The following is a 19309-nucleotide window of genomic DNA, read 5'->3' on the forward strand; positions in this document are numbered from 1 at the left end:
GTGGGTGGCAATCAGCAGTGGATACTGTGTGGCAATTGACCTTTGTATAAATGAATGAGCATTAGGCTAGAGCATCGATTGGTAAGAATTTTGCTTTCATTAAGCAGTAGGAATTGTCCCTTAGCTATTTGGGTTAGAAAAGCTTGACGCAATCAGAGTTTTAATTAGAAACATGCTAGGCTTAATTACCTGTTTGGCACTCTTGTTTGATGTCAGTGGAAATGGTCCTACTTTTGATTCATAGCCTCTCATTCCATCTCCAACCTACCCCCTATGGGCAGTTAAACTGGTTAGACTAAAATCTAGAAAATGTGGAAAATCGCCCTAATAGCGGAAAGAGGCCGTCAGAGGCTAAGAACACAGGTAATTATGCTGTGGACTTCAGAAAACCATCTCCTTTTGTGGGAGCATCTGAGGTGTCCTTTGTGGTCCCACAGTAGGTAGATAATAAAGTTGACTTGCACAAAGCAGAGCCAGTTCTGTTCCTGCCATCGAGTTCCCAAATGCAGCAGGTTAACTTCCCTGATAGCCTCATTGCGGCCAGAATGATCATCCTCCCCCACCCAGGGCACTAGATGATCTATGGGGGCAGGATGACCCCAGAGGAAGAAGCCCAGATGGCCTGTGACACAGTGAACTCCTAGAGGGACGTTCTTATTCATCTGTGCTTCCTCACCACACACACACACACACACACACACACACACACACACACACGGCTTATTGCATCACCGAGCACATTGAAGATGCCTAATGAATAGTTATAGATTGACCGATTGATATGATGGGCCAGAGAATGTCTTCCTTCCCCAACATCACCCAAACTAATGTGCCACAACAATGGAAATTCTGTAATAAGAAATGAAGTGATTGGTGTTAAGGTGATATTTTGAAAAAGCCCTTTTAAAACTCCAAATGACTTGAATGAAGTAACACCAAATCATCAGCATTCATTGTTAATGTTTACTGAGTGTTACTATGTGCCCATACTAAACACATCACAATTATTCAAATCTCCACCCTATCCCTATAAGATATTTGCTCTTATCCCTATTTCATAAATGAAGAAATGAAGATATTTGCCTAGGTGAATTTGCACAAGACCACAGGGCTAGTAAGTCCTAGCAGTCCAACTCCAAAGCTGGGACTCCTAAACCTTACTTTATATTGATGAGTTTGTTTATGACCTTGGGTAGACAAAAGGCAGCCCATCTTCTTGAGAAAATAGGACAGAGAACACGTATTAGGAAAGTAGAAGAAGAGGCCTGGGACTCACAGAGTAAGAGAGACAGGGCAGGGAGACCTGGGGCACCTGTGGAGAGAAAGGATCATGTATAGGTAAAGAAAGACCTCTGAAACAAGCCCGCCCAGTTCTTACTTTAAAACTGTCTGATTATTCACAGTAGCCAAGACATGGAAACAACCTAAGTGTCCATCAATGCATGAATGTGTAAAGAAAATGTATATGGTGGAATATTATTCAACTATAAAAAAGGAAATCCTGACTTCTATGACAACATGGATGGACCTTGAGGCATTATGCTAACTGAAATAAGTCAGACAGAGAAAGGGCAAATACTATATGTTCTCACTTGTATGTGGAATCTAATAAAAGTTGAACTGGTAGAGAAGATGGTTGCCGGGGGCTGGGGGTGGGAGAAATGGGGGTGATGAAGGTCAAACGGTACAAACAGCCAGCGATAAGATAAATAGAATCTGAGGATCCAATGCACAGCATGGCAATTATAATTAGCAATACTGTATTATATACTTTAAAGTTGTTAAGGGAATAGATCTTACATTTATCATCACGCACACATACACACACACACACACACACAAATTGTAATTATGTGAGGGGATAGTGGTGTTAACTAACTTGATTGTGATAATCATTTTGTAATATATACATATATCCAATAATAACAATGTACACCTTAAACTTATATATTTATATGTCAATAGTATCTCAAATGCTGGTAAACAAAGAAAAAACCCAAATTTATGTTAAGTATTTCTCAATCCCCAAACAAAAAAACTGTCTGAGCTTCACCCTGGACTTAGCTTGGAATTGTCAGCTTGGCATGGTCAAGGTAGATTCTTCGGAGGTGCAAAAATTCTGTGTATTAGTTGCCTACTGCTACTGTAACAAATTACTACAAATATAATGGCTTGAAACAACACAAATTTATCATCTTATAGTACCTGAGGTCAGAAGTAGTAAAATCAAGATGTTGGCAGGGTTCTATTTTTTCTGGAAGCTCTTTCTTTGCCTTTTCTAGCTTGGTAAGGATGCCTGCATTCCTTGGCTCATGGCCCCATCCTTCATCTTCAAAACCAGCAGCATAGCATCTTCCAATCTCTTTCTCTGCTTCTGTCATCATGTGGCCTTTTTCTGACTCTGAACCTCTTGTCTCTCTCTTATAAGGACACTTGTGATTACATTGAGCTCATTCAGATAATCTGTGTAAGAAGTAGCCCATCTCAAGATCCTTCATCCAAGATCCTTAACTTAGTCATATGGGCCAAGTTCCTTTTACTAAGTAACATATTCACAGGTTGTAAGGGTTACGATGTGGACATCTTTGAGACACCATTATTTAGCCTGTCATAGTCAGTAAAAATCCAAGGTGCTGTAAATCCAATCTCCTGGTTGGAAAAAATCACAAAGACTGGGAATCATCTGTGTTGTTGAGAATGTAGAGAAATGAGAATTGTCCTGCACAACCCAGGAGTAGTGATGAATAGATAGGAATTATTATGATCAACGTTTTAAAAACTTGTATTTCCTTTTAACTAACAATTCAAAACCAGACATTCCTCCAATTGTTCTGCTGTTTTAGGTGCAGTCCTCACGGAAGGGAAGGAAGAGCAGGACTAACGTCCTCACCTCTCTCAGGATGAGCCTCATCATTGTTTCCCTCCACTTCTCTTGTGGCTTTGTGGCTTTGTGGCTTTGCTCCTCATCTTCTCTACAAAGCAGCGGTATTCCCTCTGCAGTTCTGTTTGTGACTCTTCTTGCTCTCACTACATATATGTAAAAATCTGTGGCTGTGGATGATGGCACTGAGGTGTAGTGGTCCAAACTTATTGGTCACCTTTCTCCACTTTAAGCCATGCAAGTTAGACCCTGTTTTAACACTGTCCACAGAGTCCATGTGTACTAGTTAGACTGTGTTTGGCTACAAGCAACAGGACAGTGAAAGCTTCTACCAATCAGGACTTTGTTCTCCCCAAAAAGGAGTCTGGGGTGCATTAATTCGGATAACAGCTCAGAGATGCCATCAAGGCTCAGATTCCTACTGACTGCTTCCCCTCCCTTAGCATGTGGCCTTGGCCTCGTGGTGGCAGGAGGACTACTGCACCTCTCAGTTTTGGGTCCAGATCTCAGGTGGGAGGCAGGTGAGCCAACGGACAGAGGAGAATGCCAGCTTGCCTGTCTCTTCTCTAATGTGTTTTGAAAGCTCTTCTCAGTGATTTCTGTCCAAATTTCACTGGCCAGAACTGGATCATACTGTCAGTTCAGACATAAGAAAGCCTGGGCAGGCGGGTGTTCTGGCTTTCTGGATTCTCGTGGTAGAGGAAAAAGGAAGGGGCAGGAGTTGTGAATGGCTCTGGGTAGCCAAGCCATAGTGTGTGCATCAGCATGCTCCAGAAGTGCTTTAGAGGGAATTTTAGGTACTTGAGTTGAAAAAAATCTACATTATCTGAGATGGAGCTAAGTTTATCTTAGACCAAAGGCTGATCTGATGGTCAATCTTGCCTCCATCATAGATGCCTGGAAAAAGTCAATTTTTGATAATGATTGCCAAAGTATCTAGAAATTTGTCAGAATTATAATTATATGAATTAGCAAAGAGTATATCTATACCAGTACAATAGCCCTAATAAAATTTCAGAATGAAATAATGCCATTTGCAGCAACATGGATGGACCTAGAGATTATCTAAGTGAAGTAAGTCAGACAGAGAAAGACAAATATCATATGATATCATTTGTATGTGGAATCTAAAAAAAGAAAAGGTACAAAGGAACTTATTTACAACACAGAAAGAGACTCACAGACATAGAAAACAAACTTATGGTTACCAAAGGGGAAAGGTGAGGGAAGGAAAATTAGGGGGTTGGGATTAACATATACACACTACTATATATAAAACAGATAACCAACAAGGACCTACTGTATAGCACAGGGAACTCTACTCAATATTCTGTAATAACCTATAAGAAAAAATTATCTGGAAAAGAACATATATATATATACATATATATATATATATATACATATATATATATGTATATGTATATATTTTCATATGTATATATGAATCAGTGTGCTGTACACCTGAAACTAACATGACATTGTAAACTATACTTCAATTTTAAAAAATTCATTTATACCATCATTCTATGTCTTGGCACAACACAAAAATGAGACTTACAGAGAGAAGGGTGCTTCAGAGGTTATCCAGCTGTCCTCTCTTTTTTTGCAGATGAGGAAGCAGATTAGAGTGGTGATGATGTGATTTTCCCAGGGTTACCCAGTTAGTGAGTGACACAGAGGGGCTGGTAGCCAGAGCCCCTTCTCCCACCGTGAGCCACCTGAAGATAAGCCGCACTAACCAGCATGTAGGACTGTTGGGCTCCACATCTTACCTGGGAGCTGTAGAAACAGTGGTTTACACTATCTCTGTCTTTTCTTTCATACTTGGAAAATAATTTCATGCAACTACTGCTGTTTCAATCAACACATATTCTGTTTATATTTTCATCAATGTAAATTCGATTTTAGGGGGGAAAATTTCAAACATGGAACTGAGGAGATTCCAGTGTTTGTGTGTCTATCTTAATGACAGCAAAAATATACTCCATAGACTACATATCTACTTGTTAAAAATATAAACAGGATGGGATGCAGCAAAAGCAGTTCTAAGAGGGAAGTTTATAGCAATACAAGCCTACCTCAAGAAACAAGAAAAATCTCAAATAAGCAATCTAACCTTACACCTAAAGGAACTAGAGAAAGAAGAACAAACAAAACCCGAAGTTAGCAGAAGGAAAGAAATCATAAAGAACAGAGCAGAAATAAATGAAATAGAAACAAAGAAAACAATAGCAAAGGTCAACAAAACTAAAAGCTGGTCCTTTGAGAAGATAAACAAAATTGATAAACAATTAGCCAGACTCATCAAGAAAAAGAGGGAGAGGACTCAAATCAATAAAATTAGACATGAAAAAGGAGAAGTTACAACAGACATGGCAGAAATACAAAGCATCCACAGAGACTACTACAAGCAACTCTATGCCAATAAAATGGACAACCTGGAAGAAATGGACAAATTCTTAGAAAGGTATAACCTTCCAAGACTGAACCAGGAAGAAATAGAAAATATGAACAGACCAATCACAAGTAATGAAATTGAAACTGTGATTAAAAATCTTCCAACAAACAAAAGTCCAGGACCAGATGGCTTCACAGCTGAATTCTATCAAACATTTAGAGAAGAACTAACACCCATCCTTCTCAAACTTTTCCAAAAAATTGCGGAGGAAGGAAGACTCCCAAACTCATTCTATGAGGCCACCATCACCCTGATACCAAAACCAGACAAACATACTACAAAAAAGAAAATTACAGACCAATATCTCTGATGAATATAGATGCAAAAATCCTCAACAAAATACTAGAAAATAGAATCCAACAACACATTAAAAGGGTCATACACCAGGATCAAGTGGGATTTATCCCAAGGATGCAAGGATTCTTCAATATACGCAAATCAATCAATATGATACACCATATTAACAAATTGAAGAAGAAAAACCATATGATCATCTCAGTAGATGCAGGAAAAGCTTTTGACAAAATTCAACACCAATTTATGATAAAAACTCTCCAGAAAGTGAGCATAGAGGGAACCTACCTCAACATAATAAAGGCCATATACGAGAAACCCACAGCAAACATCATTCTCAATGGTGAAAAACTGAAAGCATTTCCTCAAAGATCAGGAACGAGACAAGGATGTCCACTCTCACCACTATTATTCAACACAGTTTTGGAAGTCCTAGCCACGGCAATCAGAGAAGAAAAAGAAATAAAAGGAATACAAATTGGAGAAGAAGAAGTAGAGCTGTCACTGTTTGCAGATGACATCATACTACACATAGAGAATCCTAAAGATGCCACCAGAAAACCACTAGAGCTAATCAATGAATTTGGTAAAGTTGCAGGATACAAAATTAATGCACAGAAATCTCTTGCATTCCTATACACTAGTGATAAAAATCTGAAAGAGAAATTAAGGAAACACTCCCATTTACCATTGCAACAAAAAGAATAAAATACCTAGAAGTAAACCTATCTAGGGAGACAAAGACCTGTATGCAGAAAACTATAAGACACTGATGAAAGAAATTAAAGATGATACCAACAGATGGAGATATATACCATGTTCTTGGATTGGAAGACTCAATATTGTGAAAATGACTATACTACCCAAAGCAATCTACAGAATCAATGCAATCCCTATCAAATTACCAATGGCATTTTTTACAGAACTAGAACAAAACATCTTAAAATTTGTATGGAGACACAAAAGACCCTGAATAGCCAAAGCGGTCTTGAGGGAAAAAAACAGAGCTGGAGGAATCAGACTCCCTGACTTCAGACTATACTACAAAGCTACAGTAATCAAGACAATATGGTACTGGCACAAAAACAGAAATATAGATCAATGCAACAGGATAGAAAGCCCAGAGATAAACCCATGAACCTATGGTCAACTAATCTATGACAAAGGAGGCAAGGATACACAATGGAGAAAAGACAGTCTCTTCAATTAGTGGTGCTGTGAAAACTGGACAGCTACATGTAAAAGAATGAAATTAGAACACTCCCTAATACCATACACAAAAATAAACTCAAAATGGATTAGAGACCTAAATGTAAGACTGGACACTATTATAAAGCTCTTAGAGGAAAACATAGGAAGAATACTCTTTGACATAAATCACAGCAAGATCTTTTTTGATCCACCTCCTAGAGTAATGGAAATAAAGACAAAAATAAACAAATGGAACCTAATGGAACTTAAAAGCTTTTGCAACGCAAAGGAAACTGCAAACAAGACGAAAAAACAACCCTCAGAATGGGAGAAAATATTTGCAAACGAATCAACGGACAAAGGATTAATCTCCAAAATATATAAACAGTTTATGTAGCTCAATATTAAAAAAACAAACAACCCAATCCAAAAATGGGCAGAAGACCTAAATAGACATTTCTCCAAAAAAGACATACAGATGGCCAAGAAGCACATGAAAAGCTGCTCAACATCACTAAATATTACAGAAATGCAAATCAAAACTATAATGAGGTTTCATCTCACACCAGTTAGAATGGGCATCATCAGAAAATCTACAAACAACAAATGCTGGAGAGGGTGTGAAGAAAAGCGAACCTTCTTGCACTGTTGGTGGGAATGTAAATTGATACAGCCACTATGGAGACCAGTATGGAGGTTCTTTAAAAAACTGAAAATAGAATTACCATATGACCCAGCAATCCCACTACTTGATATATACCCAGAGAAAACCATAATTCAAAAACACACATGCACCCCAATGTTCATTGCAGCTCTATTTACAATAACCAGGTCATTGAAGCAACCTAAATGCCCATCGACAGATGAATGGATAAAGAAGATGTGGTACATATGTACAATGGAATATTACTCAACCATAAAAAGGAATGAAATTGGGTCATTTGTAGAGAGGTGGATGAATCTAGAGACTGTCATACAGAGTGAAGTAAGTCAGAAAGAGAAAAACAAATATCGTATATTAACGCATTTGTGTGGAACCTAGAAAAATGGTACAGATGAACCAGTTTGCAGGGCAGAAATTGAGACACAGATGTAGAGAACAAACATATGGACACCAAGGGGGGAAAGTGACAGGGGGTGGGGGTGGTGGTGGGATGAATTGGGAGATTGGGATTGACATGTATACACTGATGTGTATAAACTGGATGACTAATAAGAACCTGCTGTATTAAAAAAATAAATAAAATAAAATACAAAAATTCAAGAAAATATATAAACAGGAACATCTTGAGACTGTTTATTTTTAAATATTAAAGATGCTAATATCTTCAATGAACTACAAAATTAATACATACAATATTTCTAAGTAATGTTGCCATGGTAACTGTAGATTCAGGATCAACTTTGAGGTTCTCATATGCTCAGAATGTTTTTCATTCTAAAAATTTTTTTATTGATTTTTTTAAAGAAATGAAATTCAGCACCTGTATGATATACCATCTAGCTTCCTGTCAGTTATTAAACAAAATAATCATAACAGTTCTCTATTTTCTAAAAGAATGATCGAAGCAGTGTCAAAGTACTAATCCCTGCTTTTTTTTTTTTTTAGAATTTTTCTTTTTGATGTGGACCATTTTTAAAGTCTTTATTGAATTTGTTACAATATTGCTTCTGTTTTATGTTTTGGTTTTTGGCCGTGAGGCATGTGAGATCTTAGCTCCCCAACCAGGAATTGAACCTGCACCCCCGGCACTGGAAGGCGAAGTCTTAACCACTGGACCACCAGGGAAGTCTCCTAATTCCTGCTTTGACACATCATTTCTTCTTTTTTTTTTTTTTTTTAAGCAAACTGATTTAATAGTAATTTAAAATATGACAGGAGTAGTCACTGTTAAAAAAAATTGAAACTCTACAAGTCAGTAAGCTGGGTCCTATTCCCATGTCTGCCAGTGTAGCTGTGACCTCGATGGGTGATGATTGTAATTTAATGCCTCTGGGTTTCATATTCTCATCTGTAAATGAGATTAGTGGGCTAGATTACCTCTACTGTGCCACAGTCAATGCTTCACAGACAATGTCTGATTTGTATCATCTTTTTGATCCTGAACACTGTTCTCACTGTGTCTATCCAAGAAGCTGAACCTCTAAGAATTAGGGGACAATTGATTTACTACAGGAATTAGACCTTTCACAATTGTGGGGAGGGAGAGAGTGCTGGGGAAGTGATGGTCTCACGGGGGAGCTGAAGGATCAACAGAGTGCCTGACCAGTTAATTTGAGAAGCCAAACACAAGCAGGAACAGACGGAGCCAGCAGAGAAGTCGATGGGGACACAGCAGGTGTCTGGAGATAGGCTTGGGCTACTGTTGGTCAACGGTGAGAAGTCAGGAAGGATGGTTGACAGAGAAGCAGAGGAGAGTGAGTTGAAACTAGAATCAACTGGCACCTCTGACCATACAACATCCAGAGAGGGAGGCTGCTGCTAAATCCTGCCTCCCGTTATCTTACACAAGGTTCTCTTTTGGCCAATTCTAACCTGGAACCATCTAAGGATGGGGATTCTAAGAAATACAGTTGCAGCTTAATTAAGATGATAACAGAACGATGTAATACGAACCCAGTGTGACAACGTGGTGGGAACTTTGTTCTGATTCTCTCAACTGTTTATTCAATCTTTCTATAGTCTATGTATTTTGGTAATTAATCTCAAATCCTTGGTGCAGAAAGTTAAGTAATGAACGCTTTTAAAGAAGTATAGCTATGAAAACATCTGAGGATTGGGGGACCATGTGGACAATCTCAAAGTGAAGCTTTTGGTCTAGAATTAACCTGACTGCCTGCTCACACCAGCCCCTCCCTCCTCACAGATGCCCGGGCTGTGGGAAGAAAGAGTAGGAGGTTTTGCAGAAATGGGACATGGAGCCAGACGGGAAGAGGAGGCAGTGGGAGGAAGTGGCAGGTGGAGATACAGGATTGAGAAAGACAGACAGAGAGTTCAGGAGGGAATAGGAGTTCAGAGGAATAGGAGTTTGGAAGAAGCAGAGAAGAGCGATGAAAGTTGGAGAAACAATACAGAATGTACATCTGGACGATTGTAAGAATTACCTTAGAAACTTTTGTTTTTCATTACAGTGAAATAGTTTACATATCCCAAGGAATACAGGTCACAAATATTTAAAGATTGATGCATTACACTACATCAAATATCTGCCACCCAGCTCGAGGAAAAGGATATTGCCTACTGTTGAAGCTCCGTGGGTGCCTTCCATGGACTGCCTCTCTTGCCCTGGGAAGGAAGCCGCTATCCTGAACTTAGAGCCCAGCAATATGAGGTAGCTTTTCAAAAGACTGCAAAGGAGAGTAAATGATGTGAGTGAAGGGGGAGTGGATAGGGTTTCCTTGAACAAATTTTCTTTCTCAAGAAAATATCATGGAGTTTTTGTATCTTCTGCATAGCCAGCTGGGTGGTTCCTGGGTATATTGGTAAGGTCTGAGTGGGCTGGCAGGTGTTATTGTTCTTACTCTGACTCCAGTATGTTACAGTTTAATGTCTTTTGCATCTTTTTCCCAGCGAAACTCAAGTCCTATGGCTATTCCACCTAAGCAAGCAGAGTAACCTCACTTGCAAACAGTCACTGTCTACAAATTAGAGGCATTAACTGAGATAGTTCTTATATAGAGAGTCTCAGTATTTAATAGCCCCATTGAAGGCTGTTTCTTTGTAAATGATAAATTACCAGAACCTTCCTATAAAGAGGGATATTGTTCTGTTGCCTTTTCTGGGACTTCTAGATTGGTCTCTTCAGGTCCTTTTAGCTTCTTAGATCCTAAGCAGCCAATAAATTGAAGTCAGTCATAAGGAAGGGCTTTTCAGGGGGGTGAGGGAGAAAGTACACAGCAGAGAGAAGAAAGGCAGAGGGCGCTGAGGCTGTGACTCCTTGAGGAAGGGACGGTCTTATCCAATTTTCAATCTTTCCCTCTGTCTTACACTTTGCCTGGCACAGAACCCTTTGTTGAATTGTTGAGCTGAAATGAGACAGACGTAATTGGTCAGCAAAGCCTCCACAGCTTTCTAGCTTAACCATGCTTTTCGATCATCTACTTTGATTCCAACTCCACTGTTTCCGAACTGTAAGCAGAGTTGAAATTCACAGAGAAATCTCTCCAGCATGACTGTGTCTGCCAACTGCAGTGATGAGTCAGGAGTGGCCACAGAGCAAGCCCATCGTCCTTCAAACCTCCGAGTCTAATTGCCTCCAAAGGGTCAGAGACGAGTCGGCATTTTCCATCCTAAATCTTGGTTCCCAGGTTGTCAAAATGCTCTATAGTAAACTCCTGAGACTGAGCAGACATGGGAGGGGGTGAGTGGTGAGCAGTCACCAACACCAGGCTTGACGTGTGGGGAACCTGGAACTAAAGGCAGAAAGTTCAGAGTTTGGGACCCAAGTCTGCCAAGGTCAGTGTGGTTATACGGCAGGTTTTCTCAGCCTCAGCACCATTATCATTTTGAATCAGGTAATTCTTTGTTGCAGAGAGCGGTCCTGTGCACTATAGCATGTGTGGTAGCATCTTTGACCTGCACTCACTAGATGCTGGTAGCACCGCTCCCCACCCCACCAAGACGTGACAATCAAAAATATCTCTAGACCTTGTCAAATGTTCCCTGCGGGCAAATTCACCTCCAACTGAGAACGACTGTGCATAGAATGTGTCTACAGCAGTTTTTCCCAAGACATTTTTCTAACCTACCTGCATCAGAAACACCTGGTGTGCTCATTAAAATACAGAGTCCCAGAGACCATTCCAGAATCACTGGGATGGTAGCATGTGTATGTTTGATGAGTGTCCTAAGAAATTCTTATATACATGAAATTTGCAAGCCATCGTCTTCACTAATATTTGAAATAGGGATTTGTTTTTATAATTCAATAATACATGGGCCGTGAGTAAAACTATTTTAATGAATTTCCTTTAAATACAGGATTTTGTTTAAGAAAACATTTCCATGTCTCAAGGTGAGGGCTTGTTGATATCATAACTAACCCTTCCAGAGTCCCTTAACATAATATTTTCCAAAATAAAATGCAGTCATCTACCTGGCTCTGACATTCCTTACTACACTAATCAATGTTCCTTCTACTCTAGTTGGTCAGCAAAGCCTGCAAATCCTACCACTGGACGTTTATGTAAGTTTGGGCGAGGAAATCCCCTGTTACTATGCAAACAGATTACCTGGTAGACGAAACTCTTTAAAACTTAGTACCACTTAGTTTTAAGGTTAGTTTTAGCATAGTGCATAGAGGGATGTAAATAGACATTTATATCTAGATGAGGGATGAGATGTGTTCTGAGTTTTGAATAAAAATTAATTTTTTTTAACTAGACAATCTCTTAAGATACTTCTGTGGAGGCAACCTCAGTCTTAACATTCTTTGCTTCATGGGAGGCTGGGCGCTATGTTCCTGGTTAACTTGGAAAGGGGCTTACGTTATGAGTCCTGGCTGTGGTGGTTACAGGGAATGTGTCTACAGACATTCCTCTGGGCTTTGGAGGATGGAAGCTGCCCACTAAGATGTGGGAGAACTGAAAGTAGAACAAAAAGACTCTAAAAATTAACAGAGCCTGCCTTCCGTTTTTGCTTACGGCTAACTCTGCCAATAACCACAGCTAACATTTGTAATGCATTTACTGCATATTTAATGGGCGTTATCGCGTTTAATCTTCTTAACAGCCCTAGGAGGCAGGCACTCTTATTATTCCCCTTGGCAGATGAGAAAACTCCAGTTTAGAGGTAGAACCAGGGCCTACATGCAGACCTCTCTTCTCAAACCCATGCTCTTACCCCTGCAGGATGGGCTGCCTAGATTCCAAAGAGTTGGACTTAGAAAACACCCTCTAGGGGACAGAGGTTCACAGGCTTCTATAGATCGAGCATGGCTTTTGATTTGGTTTACAATTTGGGCTTCTATTTTATCTGCGCCATGTCTGCCTGCTGAGATGGAGGTGGGTGGTGGGATGAAGGAGCAGAGCGGTCCCGGGGGTGAGATGGGGGCAGGAGGAATGCAGATGGAGTCAGCTGGACCATCCCCCAGGGATGGTCAGCAAGACCGGGCACCTCAGAGACCGTGGAACGAGAGGCAGTTCTCCCAGCTGCTGCCAACGTGGGCTGGAGCCCTTGACAAAGTTCAGAGGCATCCGATTTATTTTTCTATGCTCCACCCTTCTGCTGGATACTCCCTTTTGTGCCTCCTTTTCCCCTCTAAGACATTCTCTTTCATCTGAGTTCACTCACTTAAAAATAAAAGGGAGGCGAGGAGGATGATTCTGAGTGAATTTTCCAGCTCTGCATCCCCGCAGGGAAGGCTGAGTCTCTAGAGCTCCGCAGAGACCCCAGAGGAGGCTGTAGTCACTGGTCACTGTGTGGGAGAGAGGTGAGGGCTGGAAGGGAGGCGGCTGTCAGAGCTGAGTGCCTGGAGAGAAGTGTCAGCAAGCTTGGCTGTATTTCAAACCGGAGCCAGAGAGGGAACACGTGGTATCTGATCAGACAGTAGGATTTTAATGTCCGATCAAGTGTATTAACATTAGGACTTATTTATATTGTTCTATTTTGTGCCTCCATGATTCTGTCATCTTTTACTTCCTTTGTGTTTGCTCTCCCGTCTCTCCTGGTCTGCAAAACTGGTACCTTCAGAGGCAGGACCTAAGCCAATGTGACTTTTCCAGTTGCTGGCACACTGTATTACCTGGTATACTGCTTGCCGTCCCCCAAATTCCATCCCCTCAAGTCATGTAGGGAATGTCAATCAGAACCTAAAATTGAGCTATATTATATAAACATATTGTGCCTTTACAGTAGGACACACCCCGAGAGGGCCAGCACTGGTCTGAGGTCTCAGACAGAGCTGCCAAGGAACAGGGCCACCCAGTGATTGCTCCTTCTTTTCTTCCTTCATCCTGTAAGCCACCTGCAAATCCAAAGTGCTGCAGTTGAGGGCTTTTCTAGTATTTACTTCAGGGTCTCTTGCCACTTCAGGTTGGTGCGCTTACAATTATCGTTGGGGAGGGTTTGGCTCTAAGTGAGCCACTAACACCTGTTTTCCTGTGCAAAGTGCCAGTCGGTGGGGAGGGTGAGCTTTCATTCCAAGGCCCTTGTGTCCTGTGCTGTGTGAGCTCTTCACTCCAGCATCAGTTAAGTATATTTGTGCTTCCATGTTTGGACAGAGACCTGCCAGTTACACAAGGAGAAAAATGCTCAAAGTGGAAGAGAAATAAAGGAGGCAGAACTTGGCTTCCACACAGGAAGTGACTCGTTTTCTGCACACACACACACACACCCTGAAAGAGCGATGTCAGGAAACCCCGATTTCCATTCATCCAGTAGAAAGCAGCCACCACCAGGAACCCAGACTCTGGATGTGGTTTCATAAAATAATGTGCTTTTAAAGAATCACATCAATCTTGTCTATTGCAAAGACTTCCCTCCGGGAGTGTCCACTCTCTGAATAGCCACCTCAAAGATACAGTGCTCCCTCTAAGAGAACTGAGCTAATTACATTCATGTCTAATTCAAATGATTCCTTTTATCATGATGACAGCAGACTTTGAAATCAGTCTGAGATTCTACAGGGATTTTCCGTAATAGGAGCATAAAAACATCACAGAGAAGCAGACCTAATTACTGTGTCCCAACGCTGGCAGTATTTTGTTGCACCCCCCCGCCCCCCGCCACTACTTATATTAGAAGCACTGAAAGAGGAATAGAATCACTTAATTGTTGAGTTTCCAATTTTGGAGGAAGGAGCAGGGATGCAGGATGGGATTCATTTTACATAGTCCTATTTTCATATTTGGAGATGTACACTGTGTCTGAATTAAGGAATACAGTAGAAAAAGTTCAAAAGTTTGAATTTTGAGATTGTTCACTGTTTTTCTTTGTTTGTTTTGAGGGTTTTTTTTAATTTTGTTTTTTTAGCTAGTTGTTTGGGGTCACTTTTCTTTTTTAAAAATTTTTATTGTAGTATAGTTGATTTACAATGTTGTGCTCTGAAAAGTGAATCAGTTATACATATACATATATCCACTCTTTTTTAAAATTAATTAATTAATTTATTTTTGGCTGCGTTGCGTCTTTGCTGCTGCACTCTAGTTGTGGAGAGCGGGGTCTACTCTTCATTGCAGTGCACGGGCTTCTCATTGCAGTGGCTTCTCTTGTTGCGGAGCACGGGATCTAGGCTCACAGGCTTCAGTAGTTGTGGCACTTGGGCTCAGTAGTTGTGGCTTGTGGGCTCTAGAGCGCAGGCTCAGTAGTTGTGGCACATGGGCTTAGTTGCTCTGTGGCAGGTGGGATCTTCCCGGACCAGGGCTCGAACCTGTGTCCCCTGCATTGGCAGGCGGATTCTTAACCACTGCACCGCCAGGGAAGTTCTCTCCACTCTTTTTTAAGATTCTTTCCCCATATAGGTCATTACAGAGTATTGAGTAGAGTTCCTGTGCTATACAGTAGGTTCTTATTAGTTATCTATTTTATATATAGTAGCGTGTATATGTCAACCCCAATCTCCCAATTTAAGAGCTCTTTGTTTAAAGCTGTGCCCTTTGGCTGGACTAAAGTTTTTCCTTGCATTTTATTGCAGCCTGTCCTCTGAGCATGTGTTGTGTAAAGACCCTCTTCTGGGTGCTCAGTTTCCCCTAACCCTCGTCTCCTCTGCAGCCACCAAGCACCAGGCATGGACACTTCTGAACTTAGCAGAGGCAGAGCTCGTTAGAGGACAGGATAGGAGTCCCAGTGCACACAGCAGTGAGACCCCACAAAGTGACTGAATCTTAATGACTTCACTCTCTGTCCTTACACTTACCCCTCTCTGCCCCCACTGCAGCTTTCCCCACCTCCTATCCCAGAGATGATAAAACAGGTTTCTAAGAGGGCAGTGTGCCATTCTGCAGTACCATTCTAATCTTTGGCAGGGAAAAAGATGGGGCCAATTTTGTGCATGATCACAGTGGAAGATGCTTCCGTGGCATGATTTTTTTTAAAGCCTAGGAGAACTATCATTTTAAAGTTTATTAGTCTAACAGGTTAATCATATACTTTAGAAGACACACAGGATGAAAAGAAATTGAAGAAACGTGCCAGGAATACCGACACTGTTAATTCAAGGGCCCAAGAATCTATCATTTTGCCCCAGGCCATCTTTCAGAAAAGATTTTCTTCCACCTTTGAGTCCACCTAGGGTGTAAGACAGCCTGCTCGATTTCATTGTTCTGGAAACTCTTTCTAGGAAAATTTTGATAACTGATACAATATTTATGACTTCTGGGGAAGACAGGAAAGATCGGAGAATTTTTCTCATTTACAATTCACTCTTGAATTTTATTAATTTTAATGAAATTCAGAAACTTTAACTCAATGTCTGTTAGGCTTGATTGATATCTCTGTTTTGAAGAATACATAAAGTTATACTTAATATTTATTTTCTTTTTCCTTGAGAGAGTTATACCTAGACCTCCTCAGTCTACTTCCATATAAACGTGAGAGTGATACATTATGTATGTTTAAAGTTATCATGAAAATTTGGATGCAAATACCAGGAGCTTCTTTAGTCAGCAAAAACCCTTCGGACCTTAAAGCCTGATAACGTGGAACTGAAGGACAGAGTTGTCTCAGAACACCTTTGTAATTCACTTGTCTGAATACAGATTAGTAATAATACTTGGAAGTAAACTGGCTTTCTAATATCAGCAATGAGAAACTTATGACTGAGACTTAAAGTTTCAGGATTACTCTGCCCTTCCAACCACTGGAGACCAGCTAGTGCTATAGTGAAAAAATAAATATTGCAGTTGTCATGGAAACTGAGATCACCTTGGAGATGATTAATACCCATAGGGCTAACAGTGGAGGCTACAATCACATCATTTCTGGCCAAATTAATCATGATCAAATAAAGAGCAGCAAACACTTTTATAAAGACCCATGAGCCCAAATCCTCTTTTCCAGACCACGTAAGTATTATCGTTTTGTTCTCTGTGAGTAAAGAAGTCTCCTGGTAAACAGTTATATTTCAATTTACTGAAAAACTTTTTTCTCGTTCAAATGTAGGAGGTGTTGAATGACTCTGTCAGGGTGCAGAAAAGAAAGTCCACCTCATAAAGGAAAACTCTCAAGCATTTTTGTCCTATTATTTTTTTCCTTTTGCTAAGCATCCTCATCTTTTGAGAATCAGGTGAATCTAGATTATTATCATCTTTGAGGTTTTAAAAGTTTGTGGTTTTTACAGAGATTGCCCTGCTTGAGAGAGCTTTGCCAAAACCATCAAATACACTATGATGTTATCAAGAAAGTCTATTATTGGACAGGAAGAAATTACTATTGTGTAAACAAAAGAGTTCTTAACGGAATGTCAAGACAATAAAAAAATCTTTGTCACCAGGCATGGTTGGTTGAAGATTAGACTGTCCTGGTTTTAAAAGACAATAAAGTCATTATCAACAAAGATACTGTTTCAGTTACATATTTCTCTCAGAAATTTAAGTATCAGAGAGAGAAATAATTATAGAAATAGTTGTGTTTTTCAGGTAAAGAGGGTTACATTATTAAAATATTATTAAAAATTGATAATGTCAATTTTTAAAGGTGATTGTTGAGATGTTTATAATTTACTTTATAATACTTCCTCCTGGACAAAGTGATACTACCTTAGCTGTATTAATATTGAGGAATAACATGGCTTCTGTAGCAGAAAATCTGAGAAATTGCAGAGATTTAATTCAATAAAGATTATTTCTCAATTCCTACACAATCCAATTTTAACAGCCCACTTAATAGTAACATTACTATTTTGGAAAAACTCAGCTTTTTTTCCTTTCTGTGTAAGGAAAAACCCAGTTCTTCCCTACTGTGTTTCTCTCCCCTGTGAGTCTACCATTACTACTCACACAAACACTTCACTTCTGGTCACCAAATATGTGGAGGTTTTTCCCCATGACAAACAATTCTCTGCAACCTCAGCTAGGTGTCCTACAATTTAAGCCAGTTCTGATGGTATCTACCTGGAGATAGTGTCAGATCCTACAGGTAATGGCTCAGTCCTACAAGACCCCCTGCCCCTGCACACACACACTTCAGATGCCAGTCACAAGCTCAGGTTCACCTGTGCTCTGACCAACCAGCTATAGATCAGAGTTTCCAAAGACCCTTCTTGGGTTTGATTAATTTGCTAGAGTGGCTCACAGAACTCAAGGAAACACTCAGGCTTACCAGTTTTTTAAAGGATATGATAAAAGACGTAGATGAACAGCCAGATGAAGAGATACATAGGAAGAGGTCTGGGAGGGCCCTGAGCTCAGCTGCTTCTGTCCCTCTGGAGTTGGGGTGTGTCACCCTCCTGGTGTGGATGTGTTCAACCAATGTGGAAGCTCTGAACCCCCTACTATTGGGATTTTATGGAGGTTTCCTCATGTAGGCATGATCAATTATTAACTCCATTTTCAGCTCCCTCTTTCCTCTCTGGAGGATAGGGATTGGGGCTGAAAGTTCCAAGCTTCTAATCATGGCTTGGTCTTTCTGGTGACCAGTCCCCACACAGGAGTCATACATGAGCCCACCCAGAGATGCTTCATTAGAACAAAAGATGCTCCCAGTGGTCTTATCACTTAGGAACTGATAAGACTTTTAGGAGCTGTGTGTCAGGGATGAGGTCAAGTCAAGTGCAAATATTTGAATAAGAGATTTGAATAATACAAATATTTGACTCTTATTTGAATAAGAATCAAATACAAATATTGAATAAGTCTTTGAATAAGACTAGAGCTCTTATCACTTAGGAAATGACAAGGGTTTCAGGAGCTCTGTGCCAGGAACTGGGAGCAGAGACAATTTACAGATGTTTCCTGTTATTTCAATTTACAAAAAGAGTCCATGGATTTCATGTGCCTCCTTAAGGGAATCCAGTGGAAAGTACACAATACCATCTATAAAATGTTCTGCCAAAAAACCTCACTGATCAGACAACCAATACACAGGACATATGGGGCAGTGAAACCTGTCAAATAACACCAGAGGGATGCAATCAGCTAAATCCAGAATGTGGAAAATGATATAGGAAAAATACTTTGTTTCCTTCAACAAAGAAATTGCAAGAGGAAAAAAAAGGAGGAGAAATCTAAAGATTAAAAGAGACTTCAGATATATTAATCAATGGTAAGTTGTGGACTTTATTTGAATCCTGATATGAAGAAACTTACAGGGAAAAAAAGTATGAAACAATTGGAGAAATTTTAATACCAAGTGAGTATTTGATAATATTAAGAAATTCTTGTTACACTTTTGGGCATGATAATGATGTTGTGATTAAATTAAGATGAGAGAAGACTCCTTTAGGGCTAAATGCTGAAACATTTACAGAAGAAATGGAATGTCTGGGACTTGCTCCAAGATAATTCAGAGGTAGTGGTAGTTGGGGTGAGACCTTTACCTTTTTGTT

The 19309-nt window shown here is 40.1% G+C and overlaps 1 long non-coding RNA gene across 1 annotated transcript in view; it reads left to right on the forward strand.

The window, feature by feature from the left end:
* Positions 1 to 19309, forward strand: part of LOC309666938 — a 162962-nt gene that overhangs the window by 136732 nt on the left and 6921 nt on the right. The window lies entirely within an intron of this gene.

This window comes from Balaenoptera physalus, assembly GCF_965194825.1.
Source record: "Balaenoptera physalus genome assembly, chromosome: 9".
Classification (NCBI taxonomy): Eukaryota; Metazoa; Chordata; class Mammalia; order Artiodactyla; family Balaenopteridae; genus Balaenoptera; species Balaenoptera physalus.